Source organism: Haliaeetus albicilla, chromosome 17 (assembly GCF_947461875.1).
Source record: "Haliaeetus albicilla chromosome 17, bHalAlb1.1, whole genome shotgun sequence".
Taxonomy (NCBI): domain Eukaryota; kingdom Metazoa; phylum Chordata; class Aves; order Accipitriformes; family Accipitridae; genus Haliaeetus; species Haliaeetus albicilla.
Genome location: NC_091499.1, coordinates 4565271 through 4588821, shown reverse-complemented (window position 1 = coordinate 4588821; position 23551 = coordinate 4565271). Strand labels below are relative to the sequence as shown.

Below are 23551 nucleotides of genomic sequence, written 5' to 3'. Positions count from 1 at the left end.
TTTTGTAATATTTTGCAACCCATATATTGTAAGTACCTTTTAAAGGAATTACATATGACACATTAATAAATCAGTGTTAGTCTTGGGAACAGGGGGGTTAGGCTACGTAGCTTCCTTTACTCCTCCGGGACTGTCGGGATTAGGGGCCAATGTGACACAGCAGAACCAAAAGCAGAATGCAAATCTGACCATAATTACGAAGCTACGTGCCATGGGCACTCAGATGGGAGAGACGATTTCTCTGTCATTCTCTCATCTCAAAGGTGGAATACTTCCAACCAGAGGCACTGAGTCACCACACATCACGTATGAACAATTAATCCTCCCAGTTGCTATCCTCACCTAAATACTACCTGGGTAGCTTGCACAGTGACACATCCTCCTCCTGCTCATCTGTGAGATGTGAGGAGATAATGGAAGGCAGAGCACATGCTTAAAGACTTTTACAGTTGATAGGGTAAATAACCTTCATGCCATAAACACAGACAATAACAGAGCTGAAAGATAATTATGTGTTATCTCAATTTATATGATTTGGTTTCTAAGGATTTTTCCAATACTTGTAAGTAAATTCTTTGTGATCTCTGTTTCTTTTCTGTAACTTTCTTCAGGGTTTTTCTCATTTTACATGGCAGTTAAAGCAGTAAATGAGAGGAGGTAATTTGTGTATGAGTTACAATGGTTGTGATGAAGCATAAAGATGTGCGTGATTCTACCAATCTGTGATTCAATAGTTTTTATGAGCACAACTCTTGTATCTGTACTAAGATGTATTAGATACACTAAGATGCATTAGGTGTATTAGAATAAAATAAATATCAGAATAAAAGACATATTAGAATAAAATTAAATAGATGACTAATAAAGATAAAATAATTAAGCAATTTGAATTTCTAATAGTCAATAAAATAGTTAAGATGACTACTGTACAGGAGTGGTATTTAGTGGATGACTTACCATGTCTTTTACTCACACAATAAATATACAGGCTGATGGCATGTTACTTTATCCATAAATCTGTACAGAAAGGAAGCGGGAAAGTATCTCAGAGAACTGGTTGTGAGAAATAAGTATAAGAAATCTAAGAAGAAGACAAATTTTAGATAGATATTTTCATTTTTTAAAAAATTATTTTTTATTGATGAATCTAGACGTCAGAGGAGATATGTTCTTGACTCATGCACATCAAAGCTACTCAAAGTAGCTATTGATAATACCTACATATTTTATAACCAAGATTCTTGGACTATGTAACAAGTTTATAGGTTTTTTTCTGAAAATCCTAAATATGTTTAAGCAGGCAATCTAGCAGGCATGACTGGGAGCCAGCTTGGTTGAAAGGAGAACACGTCACTGAGTCTAAATACAAAGAGGAAATATACAGAAGGTGGAAGTGGGGCCAAGTTACCTGGGAGGAGTGCAGAGGCATTGCCCAGGCATGCAGGGAAAAGCCAAAGCTCAGCTGGATTTGAAGCTGGTGAGAAATGTGAAAGGTAAAAAGGTCTTCTATAGGTACCTCATCAGCAAAATGAAGATCAGCAAAAATGTGGCCAGCTGCTGAATGGGGTGGTTGAAAAAGAACATGGAAAACACAAAGAAGTACCTTCTTTGCCTCAGTCTTTACTGAGCAGGTATTTCCTCAAGTATCTCCAGGTCTCTGTGCTGACTGATTGAGTTTGAGGGAGAGAAGTACTGCCCATAGTAAAAGAGGATCGAGTTATGGACTACTTAAGCACGTTGGACATAAAGAAATCCATAGGTCCCGACAGCATCCTGAGGGAACTGGCCAACTGTATTGCGAAACTAGGCTCTATCACCTCTGGAAGCCCATGATGGTCAGGGGAGGTCCCCAGTGATCAGAAAAAGGCATCTTCAGAAGTGCACAAAGGAAGATCTATCTACAGGACAACTACAGGACAGTTGGCCCCAAGTCAGTTCCTGGGAAAGTTACAGAGCAAATTATCTTGGAAGCCATTTTCAAGTGCATGAAAGCCAAGAAAGGGCTTGGGAATGGCCAGCATGGATTTACCAACAACAAATCATGCCTGATCAGCATGACTGTCTTCTGTGACGAAATGGCTGGCCCTGTAGATAATGGGAGAGCAGCAGATGTCATTGACCTTGGCTTTAGCAAGATTTTCAGCACATTCTCCTGTAGCATTGTAATAGCCAAATTGAGGAGTTTTGTTCTAGATAGGTAGACTGGAAGACGGGTGAAAAACTGGGCTCAAGGGGTTTGTAGTACAATTGGTGTCTAGTTATGAACGATGTTCCCCAGGGACTGATACTGGGGTCAAAATCATTTAACATGTGCATCGATGACGTGGATGATAGGGTGGAACACACCCTCGGCAAGTTTGCAGATAACACCTAGGTGGGAGGAACAGTCCATACGCTGGAGGACAGTTGTCTTTGAGAGGGACATAGACAGGCTGGAGGAATCCTCATGAACAGAAACCTCATGAAGTTCACCAAAGGCAAATGCAGGGTCTTGCACCTGGGATGGGAAAATATCACGCAACCGTGCAGCCTGGGCACTGACTGGAGAGAAGGCAGATTTGCAGAAGGGGACCTCACAGACAAGACATTGAAGAGGAGTCAGAAGTTAACCCACGTGGTGAAGGCCAACTGCACGCTGTGCTGCACTGGTCGGAGCACAGACAGCAGGCTGTGCGAGGGGATCCTTCCACTCTGTGCTTCTGAGGCTGCATCTGGAGTACTCTATATTGTTGCATTTTACAGTTTTTACTTGTTTCAGCTTTTCATCTAGTTCTCTCCAATCTGTGTTAGAAAATCGAGGTAAACCCTGGACATTGTGATTCCTACGACATACTTACTGGAAGTCTTCAGCTGGAAGTTAAAAGTATATTAAAAAAGCAGATTGTGAAGGTACCTGCTATTTGGTCAAGAGGCAGTCTGTAAAATCTGACAACCACTGTTCCTCTGACTGAGGAGAAGAATGGGAAATCTCTGCCTTTCAAGCTTTGGCAGGCATATGCTCTTTATCTCAAGGAGGCAGGCTTTCTAACACATTTATGTTTTAAACAGATATTTGTGGATTAAAAAAAAAACATTGCAAAGAGATTTGTCTGAGGAATGTTTTTGCAGAAATGAAAGCAGCCCTGTGATGCAGCCATCCTGCTAGGACACCCAGGGCAGCTCCATGGGGTCAGGGACCGGGAGTGATGGGTGCTCCCAAGGAGGGTCTGGCAGCCGGAGCAGGGCGGCCGGGGGGCAGTGGGCACCTCCATGGGGTCCGGGGCCATGGGCAGGTGGGGGGAACCCCGAGGCAGGAGCCGGGCAGGGACGTGATGTCCTAGCAGTGCCCTCAGGGCCATGACGCTTTCTTTCATGGCACCAATTTTCCATTTAAATATATTCAAAAGGTGCTGAGGTTTTTCTTGCTGGAAACATTTTCTGCTGGGAACATTTTGAATGCTTTCGTCTCAAAACAAGCCTTGACCATTCAAAATTTTCTGCCAAGGTTGTCTGTATAATTTGTTTTCTCTTTCTTGGACGAAAACCTTGTTTACTTAAATGTTTGAGACAGTATCTCTCTTCAGATTATAGGTGCAAAGGTTGTATATCTTAAAACATGCCAGGTAGTAATTTATTGGTACCCTTATTGTCTGAATGCATATTATGTACAGTATGGCAAGGTGCTACACTGGTTACTAAGAAAAGTAGCTATTTATGTTAGAATATTTATATTAATTGGGAAGTTAATTTGGCCAGCTGTCATACACAAACCTTTCGCTTATGCAACTCAAAAAAGAAATGACTCACATGACACCCACTCTTTTAAGAGAAAAAAGATTATAAAAACAAGATAATGCATACTTAAAAGTCAGAAACCCTTCATTAATTTAGTGAGATGAAAGATTTGCATGAGCAATGTTATTTGGATTTATTTGAAACAGATTTCCAACTTTGAAAATATAAAAACTTGCTCCTTTGAATGCAGTTTAGATGAAGGAGGTTTACCGAGAAGTTGATCCACATGATTTCTCTCACTTATCAATACCATAGGTAACTTATACAGCTAATAAACAGCATACAGGTAATAAACTGCATAGATTAACTGTAATATAGCAAGCAGGGTCTATCTTTCCACAGAAGAATCTATCAGTCATTCTACACATTGTTTCAGGTATTTGTGATATGTTCAAATGAGACTTTTCTTTTTATTAAGGGAGCAAAGAGATTAGAAGTGTCCTCTAGAGTAACCAGTAATTGGATTTCTGTCCCACCCTCAGCTTTACAGCTTTTATCCCCCATCTCCCTGTGAGACCAAGATTTGTTAGGCCCCTCCAAGAACAGACTCAATCTCAAAGGCATCAGCAGCAGCACAAACTTTCTACAGAGGGGTATGGAAAAGAAGGAACTAGCTGTTCCTCGCACTCCTGTTCCTCCTGAATTAGCCTTTCCTTTTTTTAATAATAAAATAGTCATTATTAGTAATGGTGATTATTTTGCTTGATTCCAGTCATGGTAGTTCCTAATGTCCAACAAGCAGACCAACATGACCTAACCAGTCTCCAGCTTGAGACAACAGCCTCCAAGGGCAACAGCTATTCCAATTTGGCTTATTGCTTTTGTTACTCTATACTATGTATTTTTAGCCTTTTTAGGTAATTTTTGGCCTTATGAAACAAGCCATTTTGCCTCACCTTCATCCCAGCATGTGAACTTAGTTCTAGTCCAAGTGCAAAAAGACTTCTCTGCAATTTTTTCATCAATGATCATTATACCAATATTCAGATACATCCAAAAAGGCAACATGCACAGAATGATACACAGTGCAGATATTAAGTTAGCAATGTTATTTTTGTATTTGTATTTATTTTTGTGTTAACTAAAGCTAATCATAAGCATTTCTCAATGCATTGGTTTATTTTGTAGTTTTTTCATTTCCAGATTCTCAAAATCTCAAATCAATACTGCCTAAGCAAAGATTGCAGAGTCGGAGTTACTTAGGAAATAACAATACCGCTTCTATTTTAGCTAGTGACTCAGAGAATTAATTTTTCTTTCAAAGTAATAATGGAAATTTATTACCCAAAGATACATTTAATCACCTAGATACTAACAAGAAAAAAACCCTACTAAACCTGTTGTATTTCCAATATGTTATATATTTAGTGAGTGTTAAGATTTTTTATTTAGGTGGTTGTGTCAAGGTATATGTATTTCTATAAATGTCTGTACACTTTAAATAAGAAAGTGGGGAGCTGCCGCAGTAAACACATGTAGGAGAAACCTGACTGTCTGTCAATACTGGTTTAAATAGCCAACGGTACTGGCACACTTCTGCTAGAGAAAAGAACAGAGGCCGAAGACCCACAAAAACCTAGTCTGCAGTGACAGACTGCGTCCTGGCACACAGGGACATTACGAGAGCGGCAACAGGCCAAGGAAGAAGTGCAGCACTCTGCACTTGAGGGTGAGACTTCTCTCCCCTGCAACTACATCAGCATCGCACCTCCACTGCGCAGGGACTAGAAGCCTGGAAATACTTTATTCATTAGGCAGTGCTGACAGAACACTTTGACATTTTGAACTCTCCTGAGGGCTACCATCTCCCCAAATGCACTTTATTTGATCCCTCGCTGTGTCAGGGCAAGTCTCCTAAAGACGCATGGCTGTGTTCCCAGTAGGTAGCTTAGTTAACTATGTGCTTTGTTTGCTGTGCAAAGCAGCAGAGGAATCTTCAACCAAGGCAGTGATTTCAAATAATAGCTGGTCTAGTGTGGAGCACTCCATTGAATGAACTTGTACAGCTTGACTGTGACTCATAGCCCTCTTGTACTTCATGCATAAATCATCTTTTCACAGTTTCATGAAATCACCATGTGAAAGGGAGCAAGGAAATGTGAGCAGAGAGTTTTTTTCACAAAGATGATCACACCCAGGATGGACAGGGCCCCTCCAGAGCCAAAGGAAGGCCAAGCTTTGCGTACAACTGCACGGTCTGACCTTCTTCTGGCTCCTGCTCCTCCTCGCCCCCGCAGAAGACTTTCCTTCAGCTGGCAACACGTTTCAGAGGGAGGCACAGCAGGACAGTTTACTCCTAATGAAGTTAATATTTCAGGCTGCAGCGCAAAGCAACAGGTAGCCTGTTACATTTTTAAGGTTTTCTTCATATCCAGGCAGAACCAGAAATGTGTTTTTTTAAAATAAATACCAATACTTTGATCTCACCATGTGGCCCTGGGCCCTGCCCAAGATTTTGACGCAGCACCTCCCTTCTCCCCACCCCAGGTGATTGCTGCTGTATCATGTCTTGGCAATACCTACGCCAGCTTTGAGTTTGTCTCCTTGCCTGCATGACTCAACTATAATTACTCTGAATTTTGATATGGGGGCTTTGGAACATGAATCAATCATGACTTAATAGATGCATTGTCTGTTTCTTACATATGGCTTTAATGAGCCATTGTTTCCTGTTGTCCTAGGTTTGTAACACACAGTACATCTACCTTCACCCACACAAACCTGCCACTACTGTCAACACAACTGTCCTGCTCATATTTGTTGCTTCCTACACACCCACGCAGGCACACCTATTCATGTGTATACATATATGCATGGTGCAGTGCAGCATGGTACCCTGATAGAGACAGGAGGTATGGGGACCACGGAAAAACTGTAAATGCTGACAGTATAGGGATGTGGAGTTATGCTCACCTCCTTCATACACTTATCTTTGTCCTCCTGCTTTTCCATGTTCCATTTTCTTAAACAGTCTCTTGTACAGCACACAGTGTTTTAAAGACATGAGTAAAATGCTGATATAAAAAGATTTCCGTACTTTCTTTGCACCCACGAAATGACTGCACAGAAACATGCACATTTAGGTAGTTCTAAAAGGAACAGCTCAGGCCAGAAAGGTCTTTGCTCTTGGTGAAACAAAGCTCATTTTCTGACTTTTATAGTACATTGAAACAGTGTTCTGGTGTGTTATTGCCTCAGCTTTTCATGTGGAGTATGTCCTTATTCTACTTATTATGTTGTGTATCTACTAGCCACGTGATAATTCTCTGCAGCACCTGGGGACAGGCAGTGGAGAATTTTTCCTGGCAGAGGGAGCAGTGGCCATGCCCACAGGTCAGGAAAAAGGGTCCTTGGGCTCTTTCCACACTGGGCAAGCTGGGACCCACTTCTCCCTTCTTCTGCTCCTGTTTTCTCAATGTCATCATCTCTAAGTCCAGCTGAAGGAGAATGGAGTGAGTGCCGCCTTCACGAAGGCTTCGGTCAGCACTTGTCAGGCAGGTTTGATGTAGCCTGTGGGCTCTGCCCAGCCCTTCCGAGGGGGCTTGTTCATTCTCCCTGACTAACCTTAATGGTGAATGTTTAAAACATGGGAAATGCTTACAAAGGGGGTAACAAAGTTCTTGCAGATTTTGAGGGGGAAAAAGGTGCAGCATTTGTATGCATTTTATGTTAAGGGTGACTTACTTAGGCAAATTTTGGACTGACACAGCAGAGTTAGGCAAGTGACTGAGCATTTTTTTCAGTTTCTGGGTTCCCACAAAGATGCTTAAGAGGAAGGAAGGTGGGAGAATCCCCACAGCTTGCAGCTGGCAAATATCCTATAATTAACAGTCTACTTCTTGATGTCTCTTCTTATTAATTTCCTTTCAAACTTAAACTTTTCAATTCTTATTCATATGGAAGTCTTCCCTTGAATCTAATTATTTTTGTCACTTACCTCTGAACTCTTTTCATCTCAGCTTGATTAAAATGCAGTCAGATTAAAATGCAGAAAGATAACCCTGTGTTACTGACAGTGTGCGGTTTTTGCCGTCAGGTTCACTAAAAAAAAAAAAAAAAAAGAAGTAGGTCAATAATTACTTAAATGAGACGACAAGCTTCTCTATGTAGTAGTTTAATTTCAATACATTGCCAAGCAAAATGGTAATTTACCACTGCAAAAGACAGGCTAAACATGTCAGCTACGAATTCTGTAATAACTGGGGCAGCAATTTCAATAAATCTAGCTCCAAGACGCACTGTCTCAGCATTTATATTCAAATTAATCTATCTCTGGTTATTATGGATGAACTTAGTAATTATATACTTAAAAAGCAAACTTGGAAAAAAATCTCTATTTTTGGAACATAAGTGTAGGCTGTGAATTTTCTCATCTCAGTTTACAGAAAACAATCTCAATCTCTTGGCTTAGGTAAAAACAGTAATGCTAAGTTCATTACAACGCTAGCAGGATCATCAGCTCCATAATCACTTGTTTTCCCACATCTTTGTGCTGCATATCCTTTTTGGCTCAAGCAGGTAATCCTGCGCTTTCTTTGAGTGAGAAGAATGGATTAGGCATGTGGGAATCATCTATCCAAAGCTTATTACGGAATATGAGCAAACATGACAACAGAACTTTCAAACCCCTTAACAGGCTGATAAAAATGCCAACATCGAGATTATAAACACCAGCTTCACAGTGAGTGAGATTGGTAATAGTGGAAAATCACTCCAAGTCTCTTCCAACAAACCAGACATTTTTCAGTTTTTCTCTGTCTACCATGTGATTTGCATAAGGATCCCTCTCAGTATGGAAGCAAATATGTCCCTTTACACTTTGCATAGACTCCAAAGTTCAAGTCCCCAGTCAACAGTGACTCCTCCTTTGTAGTGAATTCTCAGGATGTGTAATGAGCTGACAGGTAAAGGGCTAAGTTTGTCAAAAATGAGTAACAGATGGCAGTGTTTGGCATGATTTTCCCCTGAGGAGTCACAGAATTTCCTTAACATTTCTGAAAGATATTATATGGGATCTGGAGTGTCAACCAAATCTCAATTCTAAAAATGGGGAGAAACATTCTTCCAAAGCTAAGGGGAACACAGCTCTCATGGATGACTACTATGGTATATCAACAGCATAATGTGGTAGCCCACCTTAAAGGAAAGGAGAAAAACATCAGTGCCATGAGGTGTGTACCTCAAATGTCAGTATGATAAAGAAAGTTTTAGAGTGTAACTGAATTGCAAGATTAAAAGAGGATCCAGCAAGAGTAGACTGGTTGGCAATCTTTAGGACAGATTCTGTATGTATGAATATTACACTGTGCAAAAAGGAGACTTGGATCTAAAAACCCCTAATTTATGTCCATCATGCCTTTAGAAAAATTATTGTACTTAATGCAAAAAAATAGTTTTTATAGCAGAACTACAGTTATGGTAATGTAGAAAGAATACAACGTAATAGCAATTCCAATAGGTCATCCTAAGGTTTGACAGGTAGTTTTCAGAAAACTATAAAAGTCAGGATATCTGACATACTCTGAAGACCTCCTTTTTACATTGTGAATTTAAAAGTTCAGCTCCTTTATGCCTCCAATAAACTAACAGAATAGGAGGCCCAGCGGGCATTTACAACAGAGGGTAAGTCTGTGCTATTTTGTCACATTGATTTAAAGGCTTTATAACTTAACTGCAGTGCTGCTAACAAAATCCTAAATACAATTCCATACGATATAAACAAAGAGAAAATAGCGTATAGTCCTTAGACTGTCTTCTGTATACTTCTCTGTTTTGAGTATTACAAATGTGTACCTTTTGCATATCTCAGTGTTCACAAAAACACTCTTGAACTGTTCACAACTCTTATAAAAACAAAAACGCAGAACAAGTATAGTATGACTTTTCCTCAAAATACTGCAGGCTGCACAGATGCCTAAGACTTCAGCAGTTTTGAAAACTCACTGTGATAATGGTTTCATTTTCAGACAGAAAGCAATATATATGTGCAGAGACCGTAAGTATCTCTAGAAATGCCTGAAAGGCAAACTGGATTGAAGAGATATCAAGCTCTACTTCAGCTAGCAAAGGCATTAAATGCGATCTCCCAATAGCCTGCAGAGTAAGTGTAGCCACCAACATATTGTTTAATATCTTGCAACTGATGGATATATCAGATTTTTTGTTATTTTTTTTTTAATACTCAGACATATTCTACATTCTAAATTTTATTACATACTTGCAGCTTTTATCATGTTGATATTTCCTAGCCTTAGAGTGCTATATACATATGTACATAGCAAAACAAGCACTACAAATACATGTTGCCTTCAGAGGAATATAGTATATGGAATCTACAATATCGATACCCTATTTCCTTATTATGTAAATGAAGGATTTGACTTTTTAAAAATTTCAATATTTTATAAAATTTAAAATGAGTGGGAGGAAATCAGGAGTTAGAATCAGGACTATTAAAATGTGACATATTTCTTAATGGTTATTTCAGTAACCTTGAAGGAAGGGGCAAAGGAGGAATGAGAGAGGATGAGGATGTTAGAGTGATCAATCACTTAGGATAGAGGAAGGCAGAAAAAAACATCTCCAGTCTATGGATGTAAAGTCTGCTGAGATGGCTCATCATCACTGGGATGCAAAGCACATGCAAGAGCTCCTGTGGCAAAAGTGGGAAGAGGGAGTTTTCTCTACTCGTGCCAAAGTGAAGGGTTCCGTGGAAGCTGCTGCATCTGGTGCTCCCCTCCTCTGGCACAGTCTGACTGCGCAGCCTGACCCTCCTTCGGACCTGGCTTGCCCTGGCGCAGTCGCCCCGACTTCCCCACCTTTGCTTGGGACAAGCTTCACAAGCGCTGCAGGCTGAAATGCTGACGTTGTTTAAATGCCCTGTGACACGTACCCTGTGGTTGCAGTTACTAAATACTATCTGGCACATGACTGTTTCTGAACCAGAGAACTGCTCAGATGTTTAGGGGTTCAAAAGAGTCTATGCATACAGTGAAAATATACCCGAATTTAATTAGCTGAGCATATACCTAAAGACGTTAAGCACAAAACCATATGCTAACATTCAAATTGGTATTGGCAGCAGTGTAGCTGCTTGTCAAAAGATAAAGATCATACCCTCCAAATGGATTCACTTTGGCTTCAGTTCAGAAAAAAAAGCATCCAATACAGCACCTACAGTCAATACAGCACAACAGCAAGATTTCCATTGACATCTTCCTTCTCTCCATCCCCCCCTCTACCAAAGTGATTTCACCAAAAAAATCCCAAGACCAACAGACAAAAACCTGAGAAACCATTAAGAAAAATATTAGGAAAGTTAATAAAATAGCCTTCACAGAGGGAGGACTGTATGCACTTCCTCTTTCAACCTCATCCTACTGGACCAAACAAACATTTATGGGAGAAGAACTTTCTTCTTCTTCACCTGTCACCTTCCTTTTGCAACCTGACTCCAGATCCTGTCTGACGCACAGGCACATGAGAAAAGAGTACAGACAAAGTTCCCACCCCTTAAAAATAGTTTTATGTCCACAAGCCACTAAGATATCTCCTGACATGTTCTTTAGTATATTTTTTTTTCCTTTAACAATCTTTCAAACCTTCAGGAAATTAGCATCTTCAACACAGAAGCCAGGTGTCCTAATACCTTGTTTTAAGAAAGTAATAATTTGCATCTTCATAGCATTATTCAACAAGTCAACTCCTTCACAACTTACGCAGCCATGCTATGAATTTGCAAATTACTGTTCTCTTAACTCAAGTTGTCGGGACTCTGGGCTTCTGTTTTATTGTTGATGCATTGTCTGATCTGTGGTGCAGTAGTTTCCCTATGTTTTTCCATCTGTAAAACCGAAATAAAATGCACCTCCCTGACACATTCTTATACTGTTGTGGTTTGTTATTGCTTTTAAAATCCCTTCAGGGTCTTAGGTGGAATTGCTAAGACCCTGAAGGGATTAGGTGGGATCATGCTAGACGCTGTTGCTTTTCTAAACTCTTGGATTGTCAAAGGACTTACTGAGTCACGCTCTTCCATCGGATGGTTAATAGCAAAGCAATCAAATGCAACCCTTATCAAGTCAGGATTCAGGCCTGCACAGGTTAGTCACCCCTTTTTTTAAAAAAAGAACTTTGTAAAGTTTATAAATTTATTATACATTGTGTTTTTTCAGCTGGATGATTGAATTTGTAGCATTATGGTAAAGAGGGCACCTGACCTGAATAAGGACTTTTAATCAAGTCTAACTTCTAAATGAACATGTATTATGCTCAGCATCTCAGAATGCTCTCCTTACATCTCTTTTTGGGGTACAGAGTGGAATTACAATAATTTCAAATGTAAGAAAGAAGCTGATGATGCTACTGATGGTGTGTTCTTGTTTTGTTCTATTTGATGCCATCATCTGCCGATGGACTGAAAACCAGCTGTATAAACACATCCTGTACAAAAGAAACCAAATGCTTTTGAAACAGTGAGCCCATTTTCGACTCAGGTGGGATGTATACAAAAATTGCTAAAAACTTTGGATTACTTTTCCAGTTTTTATGACCTTTGCCCATTAACATAAAGGGAACAGAGCAGTTTCATATTCCATAGCAGATGTTCCCTTGCAGATGATTTGTTTTGTTACATTTTATTACTGACAGAGAAGGTGGATGTGATGTTGTAATGCTATTAGTTAAAAGCCGGTAAGCATCCCTCCTGGAGAGACCCTGGGGAGTTTAATAGGCAAGAAATCAATACAGAAGTATTTTATCAGGAAGAGGTAATCTAGTGAAATTGATAGAAGATTATCTCTTCTGTTATTTTGTAATGGATCTTAGCAAGCCCTGCACCACAGATATTTCTTTCATTATTTTATATAAAAAATTTATAACCATTCTGATTAAAATTCATACGTTAGCTTACAAAGTAATGTAAGCTGGGATCAGAACCACACAAACTATAAATTCTATGCGGCTTCTTCATTTGATATCATTCTTTTTCTACATTTTTCAATCTGGCCATAATATTTACATGCATAACAATGACGCTTAGTATAGACATTGTTTTATCTGTTTGCAATGCTATATAATTAATTTAAACAAAAAGTGCCCACTGGAAATAGATAATGTGACCTTCCATTATACAAATGTGGAAACCAAAGAGAGAGGGGTTAAATGAACCATCTGAAACAGTCAGAAAGTGTCAGTACCAGGAACAGAAGTCAGGCGTGCCTCAATTCTAATCTAGATTTAACCCACTACAACAACGGCAAAGTCCAGAGGGGTGGTAAGAGGCAAAATAATTTAAACAACATTAGCTATAACCAGTGGAGTGGAAGCATATAGGACATCCTTTGTGACCTTTACATTGGTTAACTGATTTTTTCTGCTTATAATGTTTTAGAATATATTTTTTATATTTTCTAGTATAAAGGGAAAGTAAAAAAACCCCAGACCTCAGCATTTGATACAATCAATACAGAAAGAATAAAGATGCACTAAAAGTGGGTACTAATGATGCCCCATTATAATCTACATCTGGAAGAGCATTTCAGTTGGCTCATATTCCTTCTCTCTTCCCCTTTCCTGTGGTATGTCTCTCTTGCTTATCGCTAGTCTGCCCTTGCTAAAAAAACCCACCAAAAATAGCATGCATTTATGGCCACTGACTAATGCTTTAATGTGCTTCTATGTGCATTGTTTATTTCAGCTGATGATTTTTGTTCAGATTAGTATTATAAAGTTTATTGAAGAGTTTATTATTGAGACAACATTTCAAAATTCCAGCTGCCTGTTTGCCTTCGAGAAGTCTCTTTTTATAAGGACAAGTAAAAACATCATTATACTTTTTAATCCTTATCCTTAGCATGATAAGTGTAGACAAGATAACTTTTATACAAGGGCTGATCATTTTTTTAGGAAAATTTCACAAAGCTGTTATTGTCCAGGCTGACAATAGCAAAGCATGCTTTTCCTTCTGTTTTGTAGGACATTTACCCAGTTCCATTTGTGCATTCTGTTGTGTGTGAAACCACATCATTTTCTGAAATGCATAAATACTGATGATTTAGAGATATGTAATATTCGTAAACTCTAACTAGCCTTTAACCTGAAAACAGGCACTATTTCCCTCTGTGGTTTTCCTTGTGGAAGTTTTATACGTGCATGCTGAGGTGCAGGGGTTTCCATGGCAACTAGAGGTTTGCAGAGTATTCAAGAAACTCTGCAAGTTAAAATTAGCTTAGATGGTCATGCATAGATAATAAGGGCCTGGGGCTATGCAAGTTTGTGCAAATTGTTTTTGTGAAATTTAGTGGAGGATGTTACAATCCAAACCCGGGGTGTGGTATGTGTCAATGGGTACAGCCACAGTGGATCTGGAGTGAATACAGAGTCCTGGCAGACTTTGGGCATCTAAGATAAATGGAGTGGCATTTAAAATAGATTTTAAAAGAAAACCTGACTTTTAAACACATTAGAGAATGAGGAAAAATTCATTCTGATTAATTAGAGTTAATGGAAGTTAAATGGCTCAGGAGCCTTTTTGTTTTCATTAAGTTAAATTGTTCTTACAATCATCCCAGTTTATTTCTGAGTATCTTTTCCTTGCCTGGACACTATTCTCACCCATGGTCTGTTGTAGGTTGACTCACTCCATAGCTGCAAAACTGTAAGTTTAAGAGAGACCTTGTATTTAGATGACAAATACAGTAGTACAGCAGGAGGCTTGAGGTAACATTTCTGTTATAATGAATCCCTCTTACAATACTGTGGGATCTGCAGCAATTGGAGTAACACTGTAGCTAACTTGTTCAGTCTGTGCCTGAGCTTGTCTTACGTCCCGATAAAGATGAGCATTTAAAGGTAATACAGTGGTGAAGCTCTATTTATGGAACAGAATAATTTGTAATTACATGCCTTTGTCTTACCTTGCATGACGGGTTGTGCATCCTGACACAGAGGACACAGTTTCATGTTTTGTGGATGCTATATCCTGAGGAAATTAGAGAGAGTATGTTTGGATGTTTCTCTAAAACAATTCAGGAGATATAAAAATAATTTAAAAGACATAATCTTACTTCTACTGTAGTCAGATGGAGAGACTTAGACCTAAGCAAAGGTGGTGTGTTTTGTCCAGTCACTGCTTTAGGAGATTAAAGCCTACAGAACCAGTTATGTGTAATTGCCTGCTTTTTATCTGAACTACATTTTTTCAAAATTATTTTTTATTTTATTACATTTTCAAAAAGAGTATGGGATAAGTCATCCTTCCTTTCTGTTAATGAAAATGCTCTTTCACTAAGTCAGCTAGTTGATTGAAGATGCTGACATTACTGCAGAGGAGGAGATCCACAAAATTCTGAGATGTTTCCCATCCTGATCTTATTATTCTGATAATTTCGATAAAGCATGAATTCCAACAAAGTAGTGTTCTCTCAAAAAATTTTTTTTTTCTTCCACTGTCATGACTTCTGTATTGCTTCAAAAATACATTCAGGGAACACTAGAATTATACAACTGACAATAAAGCCACCTAGAATTAAGGGGGCACTGTCAACATGGATGCCTTCTTCTGTGGCTGGATATTAGAAAGCTGCCTGCAGTCACAACCTTGCCTACCATTTTCTATCAACCCAACCAAAGAGGCCAACATCTCACCGTGAAAAGAACAAATTGTAGCAAAAGCTGTATCACGCTCACGAGCAGCTAGGCACTGAAAAACAAAGCCATCTTAAGATGCAGGAGGAAAAAAGATGCAAATAAGAAGAGAAGGGAGCTATTAGTCAAATCAGTGGTGCAGCTTCACCTGCTTATGCTGTACTATGCAGGTCCATCTACCTCAGAGAAACTGCACCTTATATAAGCTCAGAAAAGAATGATAAAAATTATAAGGGTGCAGCAATGTGTCTCTGCACTGAAAGGAGACTGAAAATACTGGCACTGCATATTGTAGCAAGAAGACACAGGTACATGATCAAAAGTATTTTAAAAGCTCATGTAAAAGGGAGGTACGTCAGGACCTCTCTTGTTGCAGTGTAGTGAAAGATCAAGAAGACAATTTAGTATTTAATTTTCCCCTTTTCAGCCCACCGAAGGGAAAGAAGGACTGCTGGAGTTGCTGCGTAACTTCTCACTCCCTGCCTGTAGGTTTCTCACGCTCTGTTGTGGGTGATAAGGAATTGTAACCAGGCAGACGCTTGACAATAGTGTGTTGCCAATAGGGGCACGTAGAGTTTTCCATTCTCTTAAAGTTATAAAGGACCCAGGATAAATCCTCCTGTAGAAACAGGAGGAAACGGGGCATCGGTCCTGACCAAATCTCTGTCTGATCCATTAGCTATTTGGGATCGCACAGCTATACCCTGACACGCTGTTTCCGTATCCTAAATATAAATGTATAAGGTTTTCCTCTACCTTATTACATATTGTGCATATGGCATATGGAAACACAGAATGCTATTTATTAGAAAGAACTGGTAGGAGCTGCAGCAAAAAGCTGCATGTTACAGTGAGTTGTTTGAGAAACAGCTGTTATTGGAGAAAATATGTCATTGTATTAGCTGTGCACTCGTGCAGTATTTTTTCAATTTTAAGTGCTCATTCTAAAAAAAGATTGCTTTTGCGCAAAGTGTTATTTTCAGCAAGCTGTAACTTGGCCAGATCTAAACTGATTCTCATCAACACATTCATATACTTTTCCTGTTTGAGGGCTATTTTGCTAAAAACCAATTTTCTAGCCAAGCAATTGCAGAACTGCAGCTGTTTAAAAGCATACATATGTATATATGTACATACATACATAAATGTTTCTTTACTCGGTCAAGATCCAAAATTACTTTATCTTGGGCTACAGTGACCTGGGTCCAACAGGTAAAAATTTCTGGAAGGAATATATGGAAAAAAGAAGATCATAATGGGAGCACCACAGCATCTCTCTGAAAACGTTTACAGCTAGAATGTTACTAGTCAAAATGAAGAAAAGCACAACTGGCCATTTTTTTCCCAAATACAGGTTTTTACAACACTAAACAGCAAATTGTCTTATGGATACTGCCCTATAATAGGCCCGACTATTAAAGCTACAATTAATGACCCTTCACTAGTTGTATTAGGGGTTCAGAACATTATAGACATCAGAATGAGAATAACCTATGCAAACCACATCAGATACTATTTTAGAACATTTTATTTGAAACAGCCTGCTTGCTTTGGCAAATAGAGCCCATGAGGATCTTTTCCTTGCCATATCATATACAGGAAGCAAATGACAGACTAAATCTTAACAATTAGGACAATTAAATCTTTATCTTAAAGGGTGGTCTTAGGAGTATGCAAGCTATAGAGCTGCAAGGCAGTCATAAAGCAACTGCCATCTATATTAATAATAATAATGACTGAAGATGAAATAGGATGTGACCTGTAGCAAGGAAAACGTGCGTGACACAGGGAAAGTTTCCATGGGAACACCATTAACAAATTCTAAAATATCTCTGTGTTCAGTGAAAAAAATTTAGGCAGACGTAAGCTTGTCTCACAGTGGAGTGCCTTTGGCAGTTAACGGGCTCACTGAATACGTGCTGCGCGAGCCCTGCTGGTATCACTGCTTATGTTCAACCTACTTGTCTACTGTCCTTGTCTTTCCTCTAGCAGCTCTTTCAGTGCTGTGCAAGCAGCAGGTAGGACGCACACAGACCAAGCAGGCACACTGAAACAGTCCATTACTTATTCAGGGGGCTTTCATATCTAGTGTCAATCAGCTATTTTGAAATATATGTTCCTGGGCCAGATCCCAGCCTTGTCTACATCTTTGAAAATTGGGAATACTTCCATTGATTTCTGTGGACATCATGGAGACTAACTTAGGAAGAGAATAAAAGCAAGCAGTAGTGAAATGTCTAGCTGCACTCTGTGAAATGTATAAATCTGTATAGATATTGTAAACTGGATTGATTTTGCCAGAAACTGGTATTTATTCACAGAACAACCGTGCAAACAGTGCAAAGAGTCTGAATACATATTTTCCTGGCTGGTTTTCAAGGGCTTTATGCTTTCTTTCTCTCATACTTCTTGACTTTTATACTCCGGATGGTTTTCTGCTTCTTGATGTTCCATCTTCCCATGGTTTCCAGGCAGTTCACCTGGGTCTCCTTCTATCCCCCAGCTATTCTTTCAATCTTTCTTGGCACCCCTCAGAGGTCCATTTTTGTCCCCATTGTTTTGTAGGCAACTCATGGACATTAGTGTACTGCCCAAGATGCTCTTCTAAGACAATGACCCTAAAATATATAGAGGGGAAGTCTCCATTAGAGTCTGGGTAGCCACAAACTTCTCAGACTCAAGGTGTACCACACAGAGTAAATACCCTTTTTCCAGAGTTCCATTCCCTAGCATGAATCACATCCTAGGGATCATCTTAATTTCCCTCTCTCTTACTTCTCTCATATTTATGCTCTGACAAAAATCTAATTTTTTTCACTAGAAAAAAGTGTTTCCTTTAAATCTACCATCTCCTGATCTGACCATTCTTGTGACTGTTTCAATCTCCCAACCTTTTTGATACTAACATTTACCCCTCTCATCACCATCCATTCCAGATACTGAAGCTGCATGTTTTGCTTCGAGAACACCAGCCCCTTTTGGAGTTACTTCCCACGGCTGCTTAGTGACCTGCATGTTGACTTATATCTCCTCCTTGTTCTCCAGGCTTTAAACAGCAAAAAGACTGCAGACTCTCACGATGTATCTCATACTAAAATGAGTCCGTATAGCCACAGCCGAAGTGCCTCCTAGACAAGCCATTCCCTGTGGGTAGAGTAGCTTCCTTTGCATGTTACAGTTGTCATTTAGTTTTTGGCACCAAGGTTTTAACGGAGATCTGGTGACTCTGGATATATCATCTGAAAATCTGAGGGCTCTAATGGGGCCATACTGTCCCTGCCTGGCCTCCTCCCACCATGCCCTGGTCCAGGACCCCACGTTAGACCCCTGGGGCCATCGGTCCCTGCCCCAGGGATGCCACAGCAGTGCCAGGACCTGCCCTGCTGTCCCGGGGGACCTCCAGGGAGCCGCCAGCCCTTGCTACCCCAGACAGACTCCTTCGAAGGCCATGCTCCCTAACCAGTGTCAAATGGCTATCCTCTCCAAATCAGATCTCTTAAGTTGCAACCCATTAAACACTCAGCACCGTCAATCTTTTCCTTCTTTTTTAATCTTAGCCTTTGGGAAAAAGAGTTGCATTTTATGTGGTTTCTACAAAGCACTTAGCTTAAATGATGTGTAAAATTTGTTCTAGCCCTGAGAGTTTAAAGAATAAGAGAAGATATGACTTTCCTCATTCCTGCTGGTACAGAGATGGGCAGATTCCCTAAAGGAAGGGCACTGCTCTTCTACGGAGAACCGTAGTCCTCCCATCTGCGTCTGGCACTCAGCGCTCTGGGCTGAGCACTGCAGCCCAAGGTCATGATCCAGCATTTAACACATAGCAGTTCCACTTTACTTCCAGAAGTGTGTCCAGAGAAATGGAAATCTCAGCTGAATCATGTAATGTTGTGTGTTCTTTGGAACATCTTTTTTAAGGTTGACTGATAATGTTGTAAGGAAGAATGTCCACTGAATTTGTACGGCTGTCCAATGTTTTTGTACGGCTACGCAGGCGAAAGATGGACATGTACCAGTGCTCAGGGGATCCACATGATATACCTACACTGTGTGGTGTGAGCACAAACTCATGTCCCATCCTATGTGACAGTTGACTTTGTCCGGACCTGCACCATCTTTCTCAATGGTAGAAAAGTGGCTTTCAGGAAATACCAGAGAAAACCCATATCCACACCAGTCCTAATTGCCTATCTACCCACAGTGTAGAAGTGCCACGGCTCCACTGGTTTGCTAGGTTGCCCCATATATCCCGCCTGCGCTTGTGACACCTACTGTGGGGCTAAAAGGATGACCTAGGTCTTTCCCACAAGAGCAGGTGGCATCTTCCTGTAGCACCCAGAAAATCAGGTGGCTTTTGTGGTCAGCCTGAGCACAAAGCTGGCACAGGTTGTTTAAGTGCCTTGCAGCCCCAGAGACACCTTGGAGCCTAAGAGGCAGCAACCCCCTGTCCCCATAAGCAAGCCTAGGGCAAGAAAAGGGCTGATCCCCCTTTGGAGCATCCTCTGCTTTTGGACTGTTGTAGGATGTGTGCTTCCCCTGTCTTCTCTCTTGGTTTGAGTGAGATCCAACATAAAAATATGATGACCCTGAATTACCTAAAGATAATTCTTGTTCTACAGCCAGCCCTAGTTCTGACAGCTGCTGCCCTATAGGTGATTTGATTTCACCAGCACAGCTAAATCCATATTTAGGAAATCCAGGAAGAAAAATATAATGGATCACCATTTCAGTTATCAACATGTTATTCCACTGAGTAAGTAATGATGAACCCAGCATTGAAATAATCCTGACATTTAGTGTTGAGAGATTATATAAATATTAATAAATACAGTTATAATTTAGTGAAGAGAACCTAATTGTAGCTCCTTTTTACTACTTGTAACCACATGCCAGACTATAGCATTCGAATGTGCATATAGCATGGTATGTACTTATTAATTTTCTTATGCCTGCAGCATTTACAGTATTTTCTTGGCCTCTTTGCTATGAGATAGAAAATTCTAGCCAAATAATATTTTCTTCTTCTGAATGTCAGAGAGACTCCTAAATTATTACTGCTCTGGAACATGTGATAGTTTACAGACATTTCTACCTTTCACTTCTATCCAGTTCAATATACCTCGTTTAAGAGGACACCCACAAATTAAAAAAACTGCTGGAGCTGCAATTTCTCAACCTGGGTTGCAACAGGGAAAGACGTGGTCAGTAATGGATAATGCCAGTCAATTAATTATTTTCTTTAGCTTTTTTACCACATTGTAATAGCTGGTTGAATAAATTTAGGATTAATTCAACAGCCAGCATTGGGAAACTCTAGAGGCTCTCTCTCACCTGGCTGATGTGTTCCGCAAAGCCCATCTCAGCGTGTTTTCTTTTTTCCGTGCCAGTTTAATGTATTTGTACAAAATGTAGCAGAAGATAACTCTCCCAGGCAATTCCCAGACTAAATGCCAAGATTATACAATGACTGAAATGCCCAGCAAGATTTCAAAAAGAAATATGGACTAGACTAAGCAAGAGATTTAAATGCATGCATACCCAACATTTTAATTTTAGAGCTCTCCTTCTCAAACAGAATCTAGGTCATAGAATTAGTCACCTACACTTCCTACACAGCACAGAGAGGTAAGCATACCTTAAGGCCTACTCCCCAAAAATGGGGAACCAACAGGAAATGGTAGGTACAGGAATATGCTTAAAATCCTCACCTAGAGCCCAAGTACCTGACTCAAGGCTTCAGGAAGCTTCCTCCCTGCCTCTGGGATCCAGAACATAGAGTCCACCCTGGAGATCAGGCCTTTGTACCTCAAATTGGAAAGAACAATCAGGGCACAACCTTTTCAAATTAAATAATCAGGATGGTTACAGGTAATGGTACCGCCACACCTATTTTGCATGTAATAACAAACCGGCTTGCACACACATCCAGCATATGTGAGATCAAGCTTCAATTTCTCCTTCTATCTGTTGGGACTGACTGAAGTCTTGCCATTCCAGGTGTGCTCCTGGCTATACCACGTGCAGACAGTGATGCAAGATTCATCAGTTCAGAAGGAGAGCATACAATAAAGGAGCATAACTTAAACATGAGAATTTTGAACTAAACCCCAGGGGAATGGATCCAATTTCTGATAAGGCTGGGCAACAGCTGTCAGTCCACAGCTCTTCATCCATCCATCCATCCATCCATCCATCCCAGCTCGGTCCATGATCTCTCTCCTGGCTGTTGCAGTTACATTTGTTTTTCTGTGTTTTTACAGTTGCAGTAAGAGGATTATCGTGTTGCAAAATGAATGAAAACTCTGCAGAATGCACAGCTTTAAGCAAATACACAAATGAGATGTCTGCTTATCAAAAACATGGGATCACAATGGGGAAGTTACCAAAATGTCTTTATGTAATTAAAAGGTGGACAATCATTGAGATGTGTATTCCTAATTCTACCAAAGATGCAGAGAATGCAGAAAAGACTGAAAGGTTGTTTACATCAGATGAATAACAGGCAACATAACACAAGAATGTAAAACTTACTTATAAATATGTGATGGAACAAAGTGTTCTGATATTTCTGCAGAAAAGTTCTTTTTAAACAAGGTGTATGTCTTGTAGATAATGTTAGAGTGCTTGAAAGCAAAAATTTAAAAATCCCATTTCTTGAATATCTCAGCAATATAACTAAAGATAGGAATAGCACAGGTGACTTGGGGTGTCTTAACAACCTCCATACCACATAAAGGCAGAAAAGGCCAATAATTCGTTCATCTATGCATGCATCCATCTGGCATTATCAATATTAAACAGTACTAATATGTGGTTAGGACTAATTTAATTTATAATGAATGAACAGCGTAGCGTGAGAATCTGAGCATTGGTGAGTGTAAAACTCCACCTGTTGGATGGAAAAGTCAGTTCACCGATCGCATTGCCACAGACAGTTTGTTTGTGCCCCCTTCACACTGGAAAAAGATTTCTCAATTTAGATTATTTTCTTCAATGGAAGCTTTGCTTTTCCTGGACTGGCTTATGCCAGTTCAGCAAGTGAAATAAATACACTATGCTGATGAAAGCCCATTTATCTGGTATAAATGTATATATATACTAGGACTTTTCCAGTATAAAAATGTCACAAGAAATCCCACACTCTGTCATTATTATGCCAGGAAAGGCTTCTCCAGTATAGACCTGAACTCATCCTAAAAAGAAGTTTCCCATAGGTGGCATTAAACAGGATTACGGAGGAGGCTTAAAGACACAGATAGCTTGAAAATAGGAAAGTTCCTGAAAAAACATGTGGAAATTTCACAGAACCAGAGAACACTCTGTGTCGAATTTGAGCTGCATTACCTTGAAAATTGTGTTCAGTGCCCTGGAGTATTCTTCCCAATTACATCAAAGCATCTGCAATACTCTGAGAAATGTCCTAGAGGTACAGGAGACAGCCTGAGTGACAGCATGTGTAGAAAAGGTTCTCACTTGTATTTATATGCTGATTTTGTCAAGCAGTTTTGCTGGCATTTCTGTGCTCCAGGACTGCTAACTAGTTCAGCCTGAATGCTGTAAATAAGCATGTTTACAAAGTAACCGTGTGAGACAGTAACTGAATGGTGGTACAAGTTGCCCATCCTTAGAGAGAATCAAAACTTGATAGGTCTTCAGTAACCTGAGGTTAGCCTTGCTCTGGGCAGGGGATGGACCAGAGGACCTCCAGAAATCCCTGCAAAGCTTAACTAGTATGTAAGTCTCTGTCACAGTTTCGATAAATTCAGTACGCCCTGACACAAACAGGATGTTAGTGCTCTTCTGTCCAGTACCTTAATTTTTTTAAGATTTGTCTCAAGAGAGCTTACACCTAAAATTGTCCTTCAAATTCTTAAAACAAATCTAAATATTCTTAAGAATTCAAACCTAACTATCTGTCTCAAATACTGAGTATAGTACCGAATAGAGTGCTGCTCATATGTACCTATGTTTTTCAGATGGGTTTACAAGGGCTTGAAAGATACTGATTTAGCGCTCCTGTAAAGACCTCCGATTATCCTCAAAATTGCTAGTGCCAGGGAAGCAGCTGCTTGCTCACCCTTCCCCACCACCTGGTTTCATCCTTAGCCTGGAAAGACCTTGGTTAGAGGAG

General features: G+C 39.9%; 1 long non-coding RNA gene across 1 annotated transcript in view; it reads right to left on the bottom strand.

Moving 5' to 3' along the window:
* Positions 1-955: 955 nt before the first annotated feature.
* Positions 956-23551, bottom strand: part of LOC138689527 (uncharacterized) — a 51078-nt gene continuing 28482 nt past the window's right edge. Inside the window, exons 4-5 of the long non-coding RNA XR_011328357.1 lie at positions 7712-7815; positions 956-1017 (exon numbers count right to left, since the gene is read on the bottom strand). This is a non-coding gene — a long non-coding RNA (uncharacterized lncRNA). The remainder of the gene's footprint in view (positions 1018-7711; positions 7816-23551) is intronic.